The 22,077-nt window shown below is 35.4% G+C and overlaps 1 protein-coding gene across 2 annotated transcripts in view; it reads left to right on the top strand.

Annotated features, from left to right (window-relative positions):
• LOC129748297 (protein gustavus) overlaps positions 1-22,077 on the top strand; it is a 738,224-nt gene that overhangs the window by 356,262 nt on the left and 359,885 nt on the right. For both annotated transcript variants that reach the window (XM_055742842.1, XM_055742843.1), the window contains exon 4: positions 15,093-15,170. The gene's annotated coding sequence lies outside the window, so the exon portion shown is untranslated. The remainder of the gene's footprint in view (positions 1-15,092; positions 15,171-22,077) is intronic.

The following is a 22,077-nucleotide window of genomic DNA, read 5'->3' on the forward strand; positions in this document are numbered from 1 at the left end:
GAGAAAATCAACTAAATGGTATACAATAATTAAAACATAGATATAATCACATATGTTATTTATGGAACAAGTTATAAAGAGTAGATTTTTTTTAAGCAAGAGGCTTGCCAAGTTTGATGGTAACGTTGCAACGCGTTGAGTGCTGAAAAAATCGAATTTGCAACGGGAAGCTGTTACCTGATTTCATTCGCCAATATTCAAAGCATCCGAATCAAAAAAAAAAGTAAACGAAAAGGATTCATGTAATATGCATGTAAAATTGATAGGAGAGAATTTTTTAATAATTTATGAAAAGACCCGTGGAATTGAGTTAAAATTCCTGGATTTGATTCCGATATAATTAAGCGGGACAATTCGAGCAAACGGAAAAGATGGATATGTTAAAAAACTAGGACATGTTCAAGAAAGCGATACGATTAACTACTCAAGACTTGATGTTGTTTTTTAGTCAAACAGCGAAAAAAAAAAAATTAAATTGACGCCAAGTTTAACATGGTAAGACGAAGTTTACCGGGTCTGCTAGTATTTCTATACAATTATGAACGGTACTGTAGTTAGGTTATGTAAACGTTAAAAACTGTTAAAACAGTTGTCTGCGAAAACTTTTCTGCAAACAGTATGCTAACGGTTTAGTAAACGATATTATTAATAATATGCAACATATCAAACTATTATTGTTATTATTGCAATTGGAGCATTGGCAATCGGCCAATGCTAGTGGTCTTCATTCTGACTATATCATCTTAAACTTGTTGAGGCTAATGAAAGATTACAATGAGCATTTTCGCTTGTGATGAAGCTCTATTTCTCCGTCTTTGCTGAGGAGAAGACGTTGGCGGCAGTCTTCTAGAAATTTTCAAAACAAGTACTTTATTCTGCGTACTTGTAAATTAATTGTTCAATAATAAATATCAAAAAACAAAAAACGTTTATTCTCAGTGTGTTTTTAATCGAACCCTAAGAATTGAGCGAATAATGACGTGGACTGATTTGCGGTTGTTTTGAAATTTGAATGCGTATGCAGCCAAGTTGTTTTATTTTTCAGATGAATTTAACTGTGTTAATTTATATCATTTTCATAGCCCGTTTTCTCAATTTTGAGTGATAATCCTTCCAAACCAGGTTATGCTATCTCAAAAAGAGGTTAAAAAATTCAAGCGTGTATGCGTTCTTCTCTATTGTCAAATCAGCTGTAACTTAGTTTTATCATGGCTACATTCATTGTTCCAATAAAACAGTTTTTCAACTTGGCTTGAACACACATTGAGTGCTTTATTAAATCTGTTACCAAAGCCCTAATAAAACAGGAAAGTATGTGTTTTTTTTTTTTAATGTTTGCAATACTTTTGCAATTTTTTTACAATACTCTTAAGACAGTGTTTATTCAAGTTTTAGAAAAACTTTCAGGGCCCTTTTAAAACACACGTTAAATGAAGCAATGTTACAATAAAACCGTTTAAAAAATTGGATAACATGGAAAAGTTTTCATAAAAATTCTCTGAAATTACTTTTAAATAACGAAATGAATTGTGAAATTACAGTTTTGGGTTACCCAGACAACCGGAAGTCGTATTTTATTTTACAGATTATATCGTGTAGAATGTTATTCAAACTCATTTTCGTATATCTGCACCTACAATGTGTGGCCCAAGCATATTCTTTATCATGTTTAAATGCATTGCATGATTTCATTACGACAATACAATCCAAATCAAGAATATGTGTGCTAATATACCTATATGGCTTCCAAAATAATACGTATATACTGGTTTTGCTGCATTATATACAATATGTTTACACGTATATTTGCACGTATATTTGTGTTGCAAATTTGAAATACCCACCATTATTACTTGGCGGTTATTTAGTCAATTTGGATTTGGTGGCTCACGATTTTCCACCATTTTATTTATTTATTTCAATCTTTGCAGATGCTCTAAGAACTAAGAACAATGAAAAATATTTAAACTATCTTATTCTAGATTTAAAAACAGTTTTGGAAACATTGAAATCGAAATCACTAGATATTTCATTGAAGCGCGCGCAGCATACATCCAACGGGTGATGGGAGCATTTAACGGCAGTTGTGATAGCAGTTCTGAGCAATCCACGTTGTTCTGCAGGAGGTCGAAGATGAAAAGCCGTTGTAGGTAAACGCGCCTTGATTCCAGTGTCGGCAAATTCAATAACAAACAGCGTTGTTCATAAGGCGGGATCCAAAAAATATTGTTTATTTAAAACAGTCAGAATTTGGGGAAAATAACTTTCTAAAAATTGGAAAAAATGGCCTATGATGTCTTTCAAATGTAGAAAACCATACCATTTTTTATTCCTTCTATTATAGTAAAGAATTTATGTAACAAAGAAAAAAAGTGGTCCATGATTCCCCACTCTAACAAAACTAAAGGGCCTCCCGTAAAAAAAGTATCTAGAATAGTTTTTCTCTTACACAAGTTAAGGGAGCCCTAGAGTAAGCAGTAAAGGAGTTCTTAAGCACTTTGCAGGCAGAAAATATCAAAATCTTGGTAATGAATTTCAAAATTTTTAACCCAAAATCTGGACAAAAATAATGTTAACCGAATTCGAAAAAAAAACGAAAAAATAAAAAAGAATATGAGGCAAAACACCTTATTTTTTTACAGAACAAGTAAAATAACGAAAGAGTTACTGTACTAACATAACAGCTAATTTCGCCAAAACTGGCTCACAATGCTAAAAGAGAACAGAGAAGCTTTATGATTAACATGTCAGAATCTTACCCGGGCAATACCCGGATTAGTACCGGGGTATTATTATAATTTTTCCTTTTTCAATCATTTTAATTGAAACTTCCGTTGGTGTATAAATGCTAAACTCTTTTTCCTACCTATTTTTGAAAAAATGATCTTTTCAAAAACTGTTGTTGCTTAAATTGGAACAATCGACAGTACAGAGTTTCTTTATTGAATTTCCACCCCAATTTTTGAATTAGATTTGAAATTTGTAATGAAACATTTTCTACTGATTTAACCAAAATTATCTACTGAAGTAATTATACTGAATTCAGCATATTATTTTCGAAATGATCAATCTCAAATTATCTTAAAAACGAACTCATAGTTGAGTTGCTAATATCATGTGATTTGATTAACATTAACATTTCAATGTTTCTAAACTTATTTTTTTCAAATCATTGAGATTTTCAAGTCTTGTGTTGTTTCTTCTAGAAATCTTTGCAATTAGTAGTTCACAAAACAGATTATTTCAAAGGAAAACTGTGTAATGGATTAGTAATAAAATCACTTAAATATACCCTTAATCTAATAGTCAACGAAACAAGAACTCAGTGATATCTGTAGGTACAATTTATTGATTTTTACACCATCCGGTACCAGGTGGCTAAAGGTGACATCGAATGTTGCTGCTAGATTGGTGACACAACGACGACACTGATTACAGCCAGCATCCTCAATTCGAATGAGCGCAGCGGCGGTGTTGATTGGATTGGATTGGATTCCGGGGGAAAATCAATACCAGAAACCCTTGCACTGCATTGATGCACGGCAGGCAACAGCTCGACACGTTTGCCAATTTGCAGCCGATCCGTTGGTGATTGGTAAAATGATATTGAACCATCTGGGACCACCTCGAAATTGACCCGGGACCGCAACTCAGGTCCACTAATAGATGTTCCGGGCAATATTTGATCAGTTGCGATGAGTTTCCCCTTGTACAGGTCATTATTTACTTCTGTTGAAACTTTACTCGAAAATTAATGAAATAAAATGGTTGGAATTATGAGAAAGAATGAAAGAACGAAAGAACGAAAGAACGAAAGAACGAAAGAACGAAAGAACGAAAGAACGAAAGAACGAAAGAACGAAAGAACGAAAGAACGAAAGAACGAAAGAACGAAAGAACGAAAGAACGAAAGAACGAAAGAACGAAAGAACGAAAGAACGAAAGAACGAAAGAACGAAAGAACGAAAGAACGAAAGAACGAAAGAACGAAAGAACGAAAGAACGAAAGAACGAAAGAACGAAAGAACGAAAGAACGAAAGAACGAAAGAACGAAAGAACGAAAGAACGAAAGAACGAAAGAACGAAAGAACGAAAGAACGAAAGAACGAAAGAACGAAAGAACGAAAGAACGAAAGAACGAAAGAACGAAAGAACGAAAGAACGAAAGAACGAAAGAACGAAAGAACGAAAGAACGAAAGAACGAAAGAACGAAAGAACGAAAGAACGAAAGAACGAAAGAACGAAAGAACGAAAGAACGAAAGAACGAAAGAACGAAAGAACGAAAGAACGAAAGAACGAAAGAACGAAAGAACGAAAGAACGAAAGAACGAAAGAACGAAAGAACGAAAGAACGAAAGAACGAAAGAACGAAAGAACGAAAGAACGAAAGAACGAAAGAACGAAAGAACGAAAGAACGAAAGAACGAAAGAACGAAAGAACGAAAGAACGAAAGAACGAAAGAACGAAAGAACGAAAGAACGAAAGAATGAAAGAACGAAAGAACGAAAGAACGAAACAGAGCATATAATTCATTTAAAAACATTGAATGAGATCGCGATTGAATGAAATCTAATTACCATACCGATTCCAACATTTAAAAAAGAAACTTTGTATTTTCAGCTTGAATTGATTTGATTAGACAATAATTAGCATAATTTTGCGGATAGCTGTCACAAACACAATTACCCGGTATGTTAGAATTCCCAAACACAATTAATCTGCTCAGTCAAAGGAAATAAAAAAAAACTGTAAGTATAAATTTCATAAAGCATACAGAGCACCGTGTTCAGCTGCCACTTTTCCGATGGAATTATTCATTTATCGAATTTAATTTGCGAACAATTACGAGCGCAGTCACACAATGAGCTTCATTGTTCTCCGGGATTTTTACCACATTTAACCCGTCGCTTCGTCGTGTTGATTCGCTCAGCCGGTTTGCCATCTCGCTCTGTCTCGCTCATTCGTTTCCGTTGATTGGTCGACCCGGGAAATCATAATTATACCGGTGCCATTTTCGATTTCTTCCCGCTTTTTCACCATGCCGCCATCTTTTTTTGTCACTACCTTCAGCTGACAAGAACATGAATCGATTCGCAGGGATCATCCGGATTTCCGCCGTCGTAGCTGTCCGATTTGCTAGCTGGCGACCGACACGACACGGTTTTGTACCTTGTACACACCCGCACTCTTACCCGTTTTGGCCATTGCAGTGTCTCATTTTCCGAATCCACCTGGTCCTGCTTATTTTTGCCGCTTTTCCAAGAGAACCAAAAAGAATGGGGTGGGTCGGGAGAGAGGATCCAGGATTGGAGATATCCTAGGGTTCAGCTATCGGTTTATTGAAAATGAACAAGCCGGGATTATTAAATCTTTTTATTCTTTTTGAGACTTTTATTTAGAAGATATCCTTTTCTTTTATTGATTCAGATGGTAGAACATATTCTGGGAATCACGAGTGACAAGACTCGCAAAATTCCAACTCTCTTTCCTGACTTCTGTAAGCATTCCAAGCAAGAAATGTCAAGTCAAATGAGCTCCAACACTGATCGATGCTCATCTGAACTACCATTTCTTGCTTGGAACGCTTGCAGAAGCCAGGATTAAGGAGTAAAATATTGCGAGTCACATCACGCGACTCGCAGAATAAGATCAATGACCAATGACCTCTCCTCTAACGACTGAAGATCTTTGCTCCCCTTGGTTTGGCTCGAGGCCCTCTCCTCTTTGCCCGTCTGTTTACTGAATCGAGAGCAGCTTATCCTGGACACGCGCCTGTCACAGCACACGTTCGGGGCTTTACAAAACTACTCGGATGATTCCCGGCGAAGACGTCATACCTACTCGAGTGACTCACCCGCCGACGACGTGAAGACACCCTACCCGAGAGTATTTCGCGGCATAAATACTCTTCCCCCTACGAGTTCGACTGCGAAAAAGGTAAAGTCTTATCCCCGCAGCTTCAGTCGTAGTTAGCGCGTTCTACTCCGATACTCCGCGGCAGTGGAGGTATCCTACACAACGTTCGCGACGTACCTAACAGCTCGGCATACGCAGAAGCTAAAGTCTTATCTTTGTATGCTTTACTGCTAGGATCGGACGCACATTCTACTCCAACCGTGGTTCGGTCTTCCTCCTTCCTTTGGCTGGCAACTTTGGGGCTGGAAACCCTAGGATTTATCTCCGCCATGTGCCGAATCGAGGGCAGCTTATCTTAGAATCGCGCCTGTCACAACGTACGTACGGGTATTTTACGATTGCGGCTCACATGAATCCCGACGGTGATGTCATCCTACTCGGCTCGAGTGGCTCATCAGACGGTGACGTGAGACCACTCTACACGAGAGTATTCCGTGGCGTGAATACTCTTCCCCATACGAGTTCAACTGCGGAGAAGTTCTTATCCTCGCAGCCTCCGTCACAGAGGACGCATTCTACTCGGATTCTCAGCGACGGTAACGATGGAAATACGAGATGGAGATACAGTCAAGCGACGCACCAAGCATTCTGCATCAACATGCTACCTAAATACCTCCTTACCTCGGCTTAACCTGAGACAACACATGTCCAGGGCTGGTAGTTTGACCTCCTCGGGGTCCAGGGCGGAAACATGTCTATAAGTCCAGCGTATTGCAGATGTATGACCAAGAGAACTACAACTAAACCCACTAGAGGCCGTCGACGGGTCTGCCAAACCCGCGCGGAAGAAATGGTGCATCCGGGTACTTACAGGGTGACAAAAAAGTCCTTTTTTTTGGGGTCACCTGTAGCCTATACGTTGTATCTCTCTGGTGCCATCTATATGTCAAATGAAAGGGCTAACTTTGCTGCCCACAGTGGCAGAGTTTCGTTTCTGTGCAGTTTGTGTACATTAAGTTGTGAGTGGCAGAGTTGAGAGCAGCTGTTATCGCTGAATATGTGAGAGGGTACAAACCCGGACACATATTCAACATATTCAAACACGTAAAACCGCTCGTAATCAACCGGAAACTCGTGTACCAGGCCATAAATCGATCCTAGAGACCAGAGGCACCGAGGACAAGACACGATCTGGACGACCAAGATCTGTGAGAACTTCAAGGTTGAAAAAGATTATACGAGACCGGACGAGCGCGCCGCTTGCAACGACTTTCCGAGACGTCTGAAGCTGGTTCGATCAGAGAAAGGAGGTGTAATTCCGAGATATCGTCTGTGAAGTACATATCTTGATGAGTTACTGAATAAAGCTATGAAAGTCAGATTCTGATTTTCTTCTTATTCTTTGAAATATAGAGACCGGAGGGAGAGCGATCGCCAACTCGTTTTGCGTTTCGGTGGGTAAAGACCTGACTCGGAAAATGAGTAGATGCGCAAAGTGGTGGCCAATAGGGGGCCGATATATTGGAGACGTGTTTTACACGTCAGTGACTGACACTGACAGGCACAGTTTTATGCCGGAGGTGTCAGGTTTCGACACGCGTTTCGGGAATTGATGCGCCCGAACCGCGAGTGCGGCCTGATGAGGCCGTTCTACAGCTCGATTTGCGCTTCGGTGAGTAAAGCCCCCGACTTGAAAATTGAGTAGTTGCGCTGAGTGGTGACTCAAGTCGAACTATTTAGAGAGTTCGGAGGAGTCTGAGTCCTACACGTGGCTTAGGAGGATTGCCTCCTGACCCGCGTGTTCGAACAGAAAAATGTGTCGTCGACAACTCGCTTTGTGTTTCTGGACTTCCTGGACTAGATCCACAAAGTTAGTAGTTGCGCTGTGTGGGGACCTCTTTCACACGATGAGATGTCGGGTCCTAACTCTTCAGAGAAGAAGTTGCGCATCCAGTTGTGTTAGAATGAGGTATTGCTGACAGAGGATTCGGAAACGAGTATTGCCTTGGAGCGCATTAGCGCGAATTGACCTCCCACTATTGATGTATAGTGTGTCAAACAGTTCAAGGTGGGAACAAAGGTCAGTGGCCCCAGGTGGACTTTATGGCCTAGGGGGTACAATTTTCCTTAGCATTGTATCATGAGTCGTCCAATTACACCTATGGACCTAGAGTAGCAAGCTGGGGGGACGCGGTGGCTCGCCGTGCCTTGGAATGCAATCCGTAAAATGGATTTACCTCCTGGGTTAACAACAAATAATAAATCAAAAAAAGACAACACATGTCCTGGACTAACGCTACGACTTGGATGATTCTGGAAAACGATATAATTCCACTGTTCAGGGACGAAAAGATTGCACTGAACCACCCTAAGCTTCAAAAGGGCTAGTATAAAAACATCACCATGGTGTTGGCTTTATGGAGCGACGGTCTTCGACGGACCAGATCTTCACATTACGGCAAATCTTCCAAAAATGCCGTGATCACAAAGTCCCTACGCTTCGTCTATTCATGGACTTCAAAACCGCATATGACGCAATCGACCTTGACGAGGTAGGGAATATCATGACGAGAACTGATCATGACTGATCAAGGCGGCGATGGATGTAACGCAGTGCTGTGTGCGGATTTCGGATGCATTGTCGAGTTCATTCGAATCACGCAGAGGGCTTCGACAAGGCGATGGTCTATCCTGCATAATGTTCAACGTGGCGCTATTTAGAAGGTGGTATTCGTCGAACGGTGGGCGAAATGCGGGGAACGATTTTAAACAGATCCAGTCAACTTATCTATCTGCTTTGTCGACGACATTTATATAGTCGGCAGATCATCTGCGGCGGCGGAGCAGATCTACCGCGAAGTAGGATGGATTGGGTTGATGATTAATACGTCCAAGACGAAGTATATGCTAGTATGCGGATCCGAAACCGAATCCGCTTGTCCAGTTATAACATGGTTAGGATCGATGACGACGAGCTGGAGATAGTCGATGACTTTGTCTATCCTGGCTCACTGGTAAAGTCGTGCCTACTATGGACTTTACATACAGCTGCGGTCGAGAAGATTCAGCCCTCGCACAAAGTGTAACTTGTATACGGCGCTCATTAGAACGGATGTCCTCTACAGGCACGAGGAGGACCTGCGTACACACGGAGTATTGGAGCGACTAGTGTTTGGCGGCGTGCACGAGAACGGAATGTGGAGGCGAAGGATGAACCACGAGCTCGCGCGACTCTACGGCGTTCCCAGTATCCAGAAGGTGTTGAAGGTTGGCCGGAAAGGCTGATGCGAGAATACCGGACGACTGTCCTGCAAAACAGGTGCTCGCTACGAATCCAGTAGGAACCAAGAGACCAAGTGGAGCGTGATCTGGTGAATGTGGGATCCTCGAGAAGTTAGAAAACGGTTGCCATGGACTGAATAAATTAGAGGAATATTGTTCATCAGGTTATGTTGTCAGACAGAAAACCAGGTAAAAACCTTGGTGATCCTAATCCTTCTCAGAAATTTCTACTCGTTGCAGTCCCTGGAGTGTCAATTTGACACTCCTGATTAAAACCAATATATGCATCTCTCTTGTTTTCTAACCCAGCTAACATGCAATCGTTATAGAAATGATAACATAAGTCGTTTTGTTTGAGATTGTTCGTGGCTATCGTATAAATGTTTGTTCAGAGTGCTTTTTATGATTCATTTACGGCACTCCTTGAGCAAAATATTTTCAGCTTCGAAAAAATGATTTTGATCAGCTACGAAATTCCAAAAAGGTCAGTTAAAAGCTATACTTTGCACATAAGGATTTATTTTAAAGATTTTTTTTAAAGATCATGACCACAAAAATTTTTAAAAAATATGGTGTAAATATCTGAAAAGTACGCCAAAGCCGCGAAAATGGTTTAGATCACACCATATAAATTTCGAAAAGAGGATTGAAAAATGTATGTAATTTGGCAAATTTTTGCATTTAAGATTGTCAAAATACGAAACATAGAGTTTATGAGAAATTTTCAAAGAAAGCTGTTTTTTAAACGTAATAACATAAGCGTCAAAATTTTGCAAAAATAGGTTGAAAAACAAAGGAAAAATTTTGGCTTAAGTCAGGAGTGGCAGGTTGACACTCCAGGGGCTGTAAGTTACAGCCTGTAACGGGCAATTTTTTTCGGAACGGACGAGGGTTAAATGATCAACTGCTGTGTGGAAAGTCGGTGTGCGATATCATCGACGACGAAATCTACTCCAAGTAGGGGGAAACTGTACAGAACGCATCAGTTAAGGATTAACGCTATTTACAGCGCAAATAATCCTGTAACAACCAAATTGAACGTTTACGATGATTCAGGGATTCATTTTACGTCATACTTGAAAGAAAAATAACGATAAAAACTCAATTTTGATGACATTTTTCTTAAAAACTCAACCGGTTAGAGAACACACCGCGGAGTAGAACGCCGAAACTAGTGGACAGAATGACCATGCCGGAAGGGTGATCAGAAATAGGATAATGATTATATGGAATATAATGATTGTTACATCAAATCAGATATACTATTATATTATATTTGATCAAATGTTTAGTAACATGTTCATCGCATTCTTGTAAACTAAGCGCATTGGCAAAACTCATTTGTTGTTGCGAAAATTTTGCTTTTTGAAACACACTTTTTTGATATTCTTATAGGTAAAACGCCTCCAAGAAGGCAATGAAATTCAATTTCTTGGCTGATATCGCGGCAAATATGGCCGGAGATAGGTTTTCGAATCAAATATTGGTACACCTCTACTTTAAAAAGAACGCAAATCTTTCGTAATTTGGGAGTCAGCAAATAAAAAGAATGACACTTCCCTTTGATATTCAGGATTTCTCAAAAGTTAACAGCATTCTGAATTTGAGCGTAAAAAACGTGGTCTGGTGCGCTTTCTGCCCCATGTGATATGATTTTTTAGATAAAATTTGTGAAACTTAAATAAAATATATAAAAATATTTATAGTCATCCGAGGGGTATTCGAATGGAAAAAAGAAAACCTTAAATTTTATTAGTCTGCCAAGTCTAGTTTGCTTAAAAGTTCCTCAAAGTCGGGGTTGAAAAAAATAACAACAAATCATAATTTTTTTTAAGTTGAAATATCTTTGTTATTTGTGGAACCATTTAAAGATAAAGTAAATAAAATTTTAGCATTGAGCAGGCTTGGCAAAAGTCATCGTCATGAGGCGTGAAGCTGTGACTGTGAAGCCTCTTGGTCCGTCAAACTCAATTGACTGTTCCTTAACGACCAGTCACTTCGTTTGCCAGTCATTCATTCCCCAGTCAGTTGAAGCTAAAAGAATGACTTGGTCAAGCAATCGCATTCAAACGACCGATGACGAAAAAGAAACGCATTTATTATTATTGTTGCTCCTGCCAGCAAGCCGAAAACGAAAAAGAAAAGAATTTATTATTATTGTTGCTTCTGCCAGCAAGCCCGTTTTCGGTTTTTATTGCTATTGTTGCTCTCTGCCAGCAAGTCGTTCAATTGTTGTACCTGCCGTCAGCAGCCGATCGAAGTGTGAAAAGATTTGCCAGTCACTCTCAGGAGCAATTTTGACCTTGTATAGGAGCTTCGGCAGTCGATGATGGAGAAATGTTGATTGTTGTCGTGCTTTATCCGTCATGCGAGTAGTGAGGCTCCGTCAATTGAGAACAGTGCCAGTCGTTTGATGAAACAAAACTAGTCGAGTCAAGCGTGACGGGCGAAATTTACCATCACTGGCATTGAGACAATTTCTATATTTTTTATAATTTAAGAAAAATGGTTGGAATGTGTGAAAACTACAACCAAAAATGGACTGAAAATAAAGCTCTTTAGCCCCTGTAGTTATGAAATAAAAAATGTTTTTAAATTTTCTCTACGTTAGAGATTTTATAAAACAAGAGTGGTTTGTATTCATGATAGTAAGTTTCTGTGCATTTTTCAGCAAAAAAAATGTATTTAAGAGGATCAGATTATTTTCGCTCAATTTTTGAGATTCTTGAATCTTTGAAGGTACGCCTACATTTAATTTTCATAATTTATTCTAAAGCATTACTAAAGCTAAACCAAACCGACTTATGTTTAGGAAGTCAAGAGAAATTCATTGAAGTCGCGGAGCTTGTGATAAAGGCCTTTTTTAAATTTATCATTGAGTCACCAGAAGGAGAATAGTTTTGCGTTTTAAAATTATATCCTGAAGTGAAGCTTATAGGCCACAGAAAATTGACTGTTATTTTATGCTGAAAAAGTTTCGTCGAGATTTGCAGAGTGCTTTCGGAATTTACAAAACATTTAAAATGCACTACTTATTTTAACGAGGGAATTTTCAGTTGGTGAGTAACTTCTTCCTATCACCAATTTAACAGCATAGTTGAACAAAAGAAAACAGATGGTGGTATGAAGTACTTAATATCCAACAAATAAGTTTAGCAAAAGGTTGAAGAATAGTTTAAGAAAGCAGGCTAACGAAAGAATAAACGTGAACAAAACTTGACTACGGGAATAAAAAGGAAGATAAACTGAATTAGTTATAGGTACCGTAAGCTGGGGGAACTTTGATCAACATGAAATGTTTGCTATCATTATTAAATAATCAAAAATTTAAAATATCTGAAAACTTTTTACTTGGTTTGAAAGCCTATAAATTGAGTTACAAATAAGCTAAATTCAGTTTTTATTAGAAGATTTTTAATACTACTTAAAATGTCATTTTAAAATCTTAAAATATCTGGTTTTTCGAAGGCTTGCAAACAAACATCTCTCCTGATCAAATTTAAGCATTTAGAAGCAAAAGGGTTCTTTATGTGAAAGTTCAACTTTTTTCTTTGTTTAGGTTTAGTTTAAGTGTTATTTTTATGGTCATTTGAGGATTATTTTTGGATGTTAAAAAAACGGTGATTTTCCATGAGAAAGCTCGTATAGTAAAAATGACTAAATCCGTAAAAAATGGTTCAATATTAAGAAATAAAAAAACATGGGAACAGTGCGAGGACCTAGGGAATTTCATGAAGGAAAAATTTCACTTGTGTTTGAGGCCAAAAGAAATTGAGAAATGTTTATTATTTTTGCCCCCAGATGTATGCAGCAACATTATCCATTTTTTGATTATAAATGTTTATGAAAAAAAGCATTGAAAAAATTAGTTTAGTCCTAACCAAAATTACTGTTATTGATGTTTAACCCTTCCGTGCTAATTGGCATCAAAAAATAATTTTGAAGATGTCGTAGAAGAAACGTTAAACCATAGTGATCAAAGTTACCCCAAAACTCGAAATCTGATTTTGTAACAAACATTTAATTATAACCTTCAATGTCTTTTGAATTTACTGCAAACAATGATCATGTTTTATACTCCTCACCTCAGTAAGTGTTTTAAAAAATTTAGGTATTACGAAAAAGCAACCCCTTTCAAAATATTTAATAATGAATGGAAAAAGCGATCAAAGTTCCCCCAGTTTACGGTTCACATAAATCAATCGTTGTCGAAACTGTAGTAAAATTCAGAAAAATATTTTAATTCGTTCAAGGATCCTAAAAATAGGTCCCGAGGGTGGGCCAAAATACAAACATGATGCATTGCAGTTGTTCAGCGGAAAATTTCCTTTAGGAATTTTATAAATTGGCACAAAAACCATTAGCAGGCTCGGTTCCACAGATGAAACAAAAATGATGTTGGTTTTTCAGTACAAAATATTCAATTTTCCCATACAAACCTAAAAGTTCAAATTTACTCATGTAAACGTTACTTAAAAATTCTGCAAAAAATCATGGATGAGTTTTAGACCAAAACGAAACTTTTAAGACCCCAGGGTTTGAGAAATTCAAAAATGATCCCAAATTGACTCAGTCTAATGATGCAACGCAGAATTTTTTTTTGACTTGCTCTGCGACGAACCCAATTCGGACTAGAAAACCTGTATGTATGCTGTGTGCGTTTCAATAAAGTAGCTTAATTGTGATTTTTATTTTAATGTTTCAAAAACTGTGCTTGAATCTAGAGTAAGATAGATCAAATTTTATTATTTACATTGTACTTTTTTTTTTCTTTATTTGAGAGGTTTTCAGCCACAGTTCTTTGTACTTAGTTTTTAAGTATCATAACTATAATTTTCATAGAAATTCTCTGCAACATATTTTGAAACTGTAAAACCTTAGTCGAATGAAGTCTATTTGAAAAAAATGTAATTGTTCTAAGTTAAACTTGGTTTACCTATCAAACCACCACAATAATTTTCTATTTTTTAAATTTCTACTTTTTGAAATTAGCGATGAGCCACCCCATCGAAAGCCCACACGGTAATTCAACATTATTCCAATCGAATAATGTAGCAGCACCGGACAAATGCATTGAGCATTGCATAATTCAGTTCCCATTGCCATCGACCGGAGATCTCCCTCCCACCCACTTGTGATGGCCAGCAGCCTTGCTTGCTCTCTTTTCCATCGAACAATCTGCGGGGAGGCTGTGTCCGGATCCGTGAACCGGAACCGGAAGTCCACCACTAGTAGCAAGCAAGCAGCAGCAGAAACAGCAGCAGGAGTCAATTGAAACAATGAAATCCCATCGGATTCGAACATCGGGCGGCGGTGGGTCGATAAGTGTGAGTGGGAGTTAAATTTCATTAAGCCGGGCACCGATTTTGTGGCTGCAATGAACTTCGGTGGAAATTCATTTGGGGGGATGCTTTGAAGGGTGAAAAGTTTGTAGCGGGAAGACCTCCCGGATTGGTGGAAATTATTTTAAATACGTGCATGTCATTTTCGTCGGTTGCATTTGTTCGTTTTGCAAAAAACAGTATCAGAATTGCTCCGGTTGGATGATGGTGGAGCAATTTTAGAGATGGTTGAGTAGGATGCAAAATCGCTTATTTTAATACAATTATTTCAGGATAAGTTTTTGTTTTCCGTATCGGCGGCGGATTGATGATGATGTTCATCCGTATTTTATATTTTATTGTGTCCGGTGCAAAAAGGTATAAAATGTTTCCATCGCTAAATAGCGTCATTTGAATATATTCTCTCCGGCGCTGCGTGTGTTTTTTTTTGTTGCTACCCTGCTGATTGTAGAACATGGACACATTCTGCGAACAAATGACAGTTTCAATAGGCAATTAATTTCGATTCAGGACGCTATAATTGCAAATGAGATTTGTTTTGAATTATGTTGATTTATTATTGATATTGAAAGGTAACATTTTTTCTCCCTTGTTTCTATTCATTTCAGATGATAAAAAACGCTTCTAGGAATTAAAGGATGGACTTCGCATTTTATTTAATCATACATTTCCGACTGATTAGTAAGGTAAGATTTGAAATAATAATCGACATATTAACAGATTCATGTTTCTCGTTGACTTCGTGCTTTTTATCGGCAACCAAGCTGAGATGTTAATAAAAAATTATATGTGCCTATTAAGACTACAAATATTTTCAACGATTAATTAAAATAAATTTGCACAGAATCTTACCATTTAGAAGACCAAAATCAACATCAATTGTTAAAGAAAAGTAGTAGTTAGGGCTTCTGTCAGAGATAAAATTTGTAAGCTGATGAATGGTATGAGTTTCGCATTTTTTCACAATACCATTTCTACTACTGTTCATATAAGAACTTCGAATGAAAATTGGAAGAATTTCATTTGACTTTTATGAAAATCTATTTTAAACTCTGAAAAGGCGATTAATAAGGCGCATATTATGAACATTGAAATATGATTCTGCCTGAGTGTATCTGTTGATCTTGTTAGCATTAGCTAGGAATACAGTTTCAAACCTTTGTTGAGAATTTTAACCACTTTACTTAAATAAGGTGCAAGTTAACATGGCAAAGCTCCCATGATTATGGTGATGCTGATAAAACTGATTAGAGGTGAAATTGTTTGAAATATTCATAACGGTTTTTTTAAGTGTTTATCTTTATTTTAAGCGTTACAATCTGTAAAACTTTTTCATAAACACATTTCATTAGATATTGAATATTCAATCTGTTTTCTTGGATTCTGGGAAAACGAACTTATTTTCGGTATTTTTCATCTAGGTCCAATAATGAGTGACCAGTCCAGTACTGAAGCAGGAACAGTAGGTTCAAAATTGGAAATTTTGTTCATTCGTATCTTTGTAAATATATTAGAAACGGCGAAACATAAGTTCAATATTGTCATCCAAACTTGCAGATGAAATTTTGAAAATAGGTTTGCTGAAAAACATAAAACTCCCATACAGTTGTGAGAAAAACATTTATTTATAAAAACCACCGCATAACGGATCCAAATCAAAACTAATTGTCAAATATTAAATTTTTCAGTGTTTGGCCTTAAAACCTTTCTGGAAATCGTAAAAAACAGAACATCATTTTATCTATAATATAAAATAGTCGTGTGACGGTGTTAGTCGTACTACTCCTCTGAAATGTCCCAAGCGATACCGATAAATTTATTTTTAGAATATTTTGTACATGAGAATCGGTTTTTATCAAATTAAAAAAAAACAAGAAGTTACATCACTTGTCCTTAATAACTAAATTTGAAAGTCTCTGAATGAAATAAATGTCATGGCTTCTATTTTTTCTAATTTTTTTTTCTTTGAGGGAATTGTTTTTCGTCTCCATGGTTGAGGCATTTCAAGCAAACGTCGTGACCACGGCATAGATTATTGACTAATTTATGAAACATTAATATATAGTTAAAAACGTTAATTTTTCAAGAGAGATGTGGGGGAGGGTTTCCCTTTTCCTCTAATTAGATCTCATTGAACTCGTTTGGATAAATTCGAAAATTAGAGATGAAATATAAACTTTTAAAATCCATTTTCTATTCAAACTTATGTTGATTTTGTTTGACATAACTTCAATCTGCGAAGCTTTTGTTTCCCCGCGAGAAAATGTTGATAAAAAGGTGATGTTCGTATTTTGAATACCGGGAAGTAAGAAAAATACTTATGAACTCATTAAGGAATCGTTCGTAAGAAATGTCATTTATTAAATAAAATAACACACTTTTTTAATGAAAGAAAATTTAAAGAAAATTTTCAATTATTTATTTTTTTCTCGGCTTCTTTATAAATATTCGTGCAACGTAATCACAAAGAAATTTAAAAAAATATATTTTTGCATCTATACGTTCGAAAAACACATATTTGAGATAAGTATTTTGTATAAAATTTCTGTGAACTTAACTAACTTTAAAACTCTGATTTTTTTTACTATTATTTTGTAATATTTTCCTGAAAAAGGGATTTTTATAAATTCTGATTTGTGAATTGTGAGAAATGTGATATAAATATTTTGTTTCAAAATCTAATTTTAATTTTGAAAAAAAAAATCTGAATTCTTAAACGTTTTTCAAACTGAACGAATGAAATAAAATTTGAAACATTTGTTTAGAAACTTTGCAAGAAAGATAATATGAATTAATTAAAAATAGTTTTTTATCCCTTGAAAGGTACAATTTTCCCTATATTTTGAAACAATTTTTGAGAAATAATTAAAAATGATGAATTCAAACCAGTTTGGATAGCAAAAGGCAACAAAAATCACATTGGGATTTTTTTTGTTGATATTGTTCGGTGAAATAAATGACTAGGTGCTTTGTTCTTTACGTTTCGATTTACTTTTACTTTTCAATCATCTTCAGATACTAATTTCTATTCCCCTATCTATCCGCATGGGGCCACAGAAATAGTCTATTTCTGTGGCCCCATGCGGATAGATAGGGGAATAGAAATTAGTATCTGAAGATGATTGAAAAGTAAAAGTAAATCGAAACGTAAAGAACAAAGCACCTAGTCATTTATTTCACCGAACAATATCAACAAAAAAAATCCCAAAATATAATCAAACGGTGATCGAAACACGTCGAAAAAATCACATTGGTGCAAAAAATGTAGGAGCTGATTTTGACTGTTTTAGGTGTGTTGTCAAATTTGCGGATTTTTTTTTAAACTGTGATACAAAACTATTGAAAATAAAAGTATTCATTGAACGAATAATTTTCTCGGTGACGGCGGGTTATTTTAACTTCTGAGTAAAATTTGGATGATTTTTTTTTTATTTGTTTTTTAAACAGCTCTACGGAGAAAAGGAATATGGCCAAGTAAAAAAAAAATCAAAACAAATCTTAGATATTTTTGAAAACAAAACGTTATGCAGTCTTCTACATAGTTGTAAAATAAATTAAATTCTTCTTTATCAAACTTTAAAAACGCCTTTTTGTGATGTCAGACATTTTTAGATCATTTTCATTTGAATTTTCTAAAAATTGTCGAATTACATTTTTTTTCTAAATTAAGCTTGCTAACTTACCTGGTTATATCTGGACTTGTCTGGATATTTAACTGAAATCTAAGATCGGTCCAGTTGCCCGGATTTTGTTGAAAATTGATTTACTCGGATTTTCACACTTTATTTGCACAAACGAAAAAAAATCTCAAAACAAGTAACTATAAAGTTCAATTTGGTATCCAATTGTAACCAAAAATGAAGATTTTTGAATAAGTTTTGTCAAAATTAACATGAACGTTCAAAACAATTTAAATTCAGCTGATGGGGTTTTGATTAAAATTATTGTGTTTCTTCTCGAAATTGATTCGATTATTTATGCGTTTTTTCACTAGTTTTTGAGTTTAAAAGAAAAATTTAATATGAACTGTTAGGATTTAAATAAAAACTGCTCATTTTTTTTAAATTTTACGAGTCATTGCACCAAATCTTGAGTCGATTGACAAAATATTTGAAATCATGACGCCAAAATCCTTCGAAACAGTTATTTTAACATATGCACCTATTCTTCTATGAAATTTTTATCATTTTGATGGATTATGGAACTCACAGTAGAATTGTTAGACAAACATGAAGTATTGTAAGGTGAAAAGATCAAAGCTAGAATATTTTAGGTAGAAGGAATCGAACAATTTAAATAAAATGTAAACTAGAGTTTTTTTTTGTTGTGGAAATTTGACAGATTGTTTGATTCCTTATTTCAGATGCATTTTCTTAATTGAAATAATCTTTTTAGATTTATTGTATTTTTTTAGAAAAAAGAATGGAGTTTAAAGCTGCCTACTGTTTAAATAAGGACTAAATAAATAAAAGTGTATCAAGAACTTAAGAATTGCAATTTCGTTGAATGTTATCATAAAAAAATTAATCCCTTCTTTTCTAAGTTTTTAGTTTTTCTTTAAAACCTTATTGTACAGGCAATGATATACATTTACGAAAGAATAATTGAAAATAAACTCTTCTGCCTTGCTCTGTTATGTATGTTTGTTTTAAATTTCCCTTCAAAACCAACCCCGGTTTTATATAGGGTTTCAAAACATGATAGGTACAATCCATAATAATGACAACTGTTTGACAATGAGTTATCGAAAGCTGCACCTAAGCAATGCTTAAAAAGGAGATATTCTTCGAAAAATTATCTTTTCACGTCAATCTTTGGTCCTCATCGTAAAAATGGAAATATTCTTTGAAAAATTATCCGTTTGGTCACGTCAGAAATCCTTGGTCGATGTGTTTTTCGATCTAAAAAAGCTTTTGAATATAAGGTCTTAAACGGACCACAATCTGTTTTTTTCTTTATAAACGAAAAAGTTATTCTATATTGAGTAGAAAAGAAAAGATATAAAACAAGTCTTAAGGCGGGGTTAGTAAAACGATAAAAATTTAACAAATAATTGCAACCGAAAAGCTATTTATATTAAGTAATTTAGCTCATAAAATCATACAATTTTCGAAAAAAAATGATTCCTAAACGATAGTTATTCGTAGAGCTAAAGCGATGTGTTATAATAAAGCTAAACTTTTGTGTATTTGTCTGCAAAATAAATGTTGGGTTTCGGAGGTTGAACATAACGTAATAGTTGCATTGTTCAAAGAAAGATAAAAAAGTTAGACTGCCAGTAGAAGGTCTACGCTTCTGAAGGGCCTATTGAAAAATTGATCACACCAATGGAAAATTTGACTTCGATTTGTATGGGGAACATTCCCACGGAGTGGAAAATATTGAAAATTCAAGGGTATATCGACTAGGAAAAGTTCAATTTTTTTTTATGAAATTCGAACGTTTCGTGTTATTTTTAACGGGGGTTTTTCGCTAGGTGGAGAGGGAGGGAGGGGAGGAAAAGGGGATAATGTTACCCTTCTCGGCACAAAAATCATCGTTTTAAGGTTTTATGTGATTTTTGAATGCAAGTTTTTAGAAAATATTCATACAACCGTCAAAACATGAACAGATTTTTCATCCAATCCATTCAATTTTTGAATAGGGTAAATGATCTTGAGCGGAACTAGTCGAAATCTGATCTTGAGCGGAACCATTTATTTTTCCTAAGATAAAGGCAATGATTGTTTATTAATCTTATCAAAATGTTGAAAAAACACTTTTTCAAAATCTTTTCAAACAAGCATTAACATTTTTGCTAAAGTTTATTAACTGAAATAATGTTATTAGAAGATTTAAAAACATACGCATTTCTGCTGCAATTTTCATCAATCTACGCTGACTTTGAACGTCAATTTATGTAACCCTTGGCCGTTATAGACTGATTCTTAATGACTAAAATGGTAGGAAAATTCTTAAAGAAGCATTATTCGGGTTTTTGTAACAAGTTTTCCATCAAAATATCAATAAATCGCGTAGTTTTCAAATGTAAAATATGATCTTGAGTGGAACCATCCGAAATAAACCGCTAGGTGCGCTGTCTTATGCCTAATGTCTCACACGCGATTTTTACCCCTGAATATATGCAGCATCTTTGTATTTTCTTTATATTATCAGCTTCAGGAAAAGAAAAGATGTAAAATTAAATTCGAATAGAAAAAAAATTTATTAACTGGTGTCATAGCGTACCAAGCTAGGCACACAAAAAGTTTAAATTTTTGGGGTACAAGAAATGTGTTTTTGATTCTTTCTTTCAGAGGGTCGACGGGAAGGAGGAGGAAGGCTTTCATACTTATTTTTGGCATAATTCGAGAACTAATGAAGCCAATAAAGTTAAGTCATTATTTCAGAATTAGAATCAATCTTCATTGCCATTACTATTCGTACTTTAAGAAGAAGCTTTCATTTGTTTTTTTATGTGTTCAAATTCCAATTGAAAACGATATACTACCTAATAAACAAAAATTTAAATTGTTTTTTACACACATTCCTTCAGTTTTACAAAGTGTAGCAAAGCACACCGGGTTAGCTATTTTATAATACTCCACGATTAAATTGGTGGCCCGGTATTGAAACTCTATCCAATTCCCTTGTGTTTGCTTTTACACTTGAGCTCGAACTGGAAGTCGGTTTGAGAAATGATCGTTTTATCAATCGAGCTAAATAATTAATGTTTCCATAAATTTTAAATATAAATAAATTTATTCTTGATTCATAAGAAACTGGAATTTATAATAAACTTTATTCTATGAATGAGTTGCTTAGAGCAAGATTGCCGAAATCACAGAAAAAAATTGTTTTTCACAGAATTTTGAGGAAACTTTCATCACAGATTTCACAGAATTTTTGAACTTTGATCGGATCTCCATAATTATAATATTTTTTGGTCAATATTAAATTTAGGTTTCTTACTTTGAATTAGAAAAGAATGAAAAGATTTTCAACGTAAACTGATTTTTCCCAACTAAAATTAAAAAATGTTCCATTTTATCATGAATTTCCAATGAAATTAAAGGAATTAAGGTAATGAGAAATGACAAAAAATCAGATATTTTTTCTCAAAAACATTGATTTAAAGCAATGTACAGTTTTTTTTGCAAAATCTGTAGTTTCAGGCATCATCTTATGTATTTCTGACTCTGTCGTTACCTTCAAAAGTCGTTCAGGTCAATATGACCCGAAGCGCAGATTCAGCGCATCTTAATCATAATTACAGTTTACTGAAGAACTGACATTTTTGAGTAACCTGTTCTATGAAAATGTTAATCAAATTAACGAGAAAAAACTTAAATTTAAGTTTGAAATATCAATTCATTAAACAATGAGATACAGCGATGCAAAGACAAAATTGGATATCTTTGTTTTGAGTTAGTTTTTTTTCTACCGGAAAATCCAGAATAGCGGTAAAAAATATTCATTGGACCCCCACATATTAATACATTGTCGGATAGATATATTCTTTACAATTCCAGAAATTAAAAAAAAACACCCAAATACTGCAAAGTTGTCAGAAATTATAAGCAATTTAAAAATAAAATGGTTTTTTGAGACTTT

This window comes from Uranotaenia lowii, chromosome 2, assembly GCF_029784155.1.
Source record: "Uranotaenia lowii strain MFRU-FL chromosome 2, ASM2978415v1, whole genome shotgun sequence".
Classification (NCBI taxonomy): Eukaryota; Metazoa; Arthropoda; class Insecta; order Diptera; family Culicidae; genus Uranotaenia; species Uranotaenia lowii.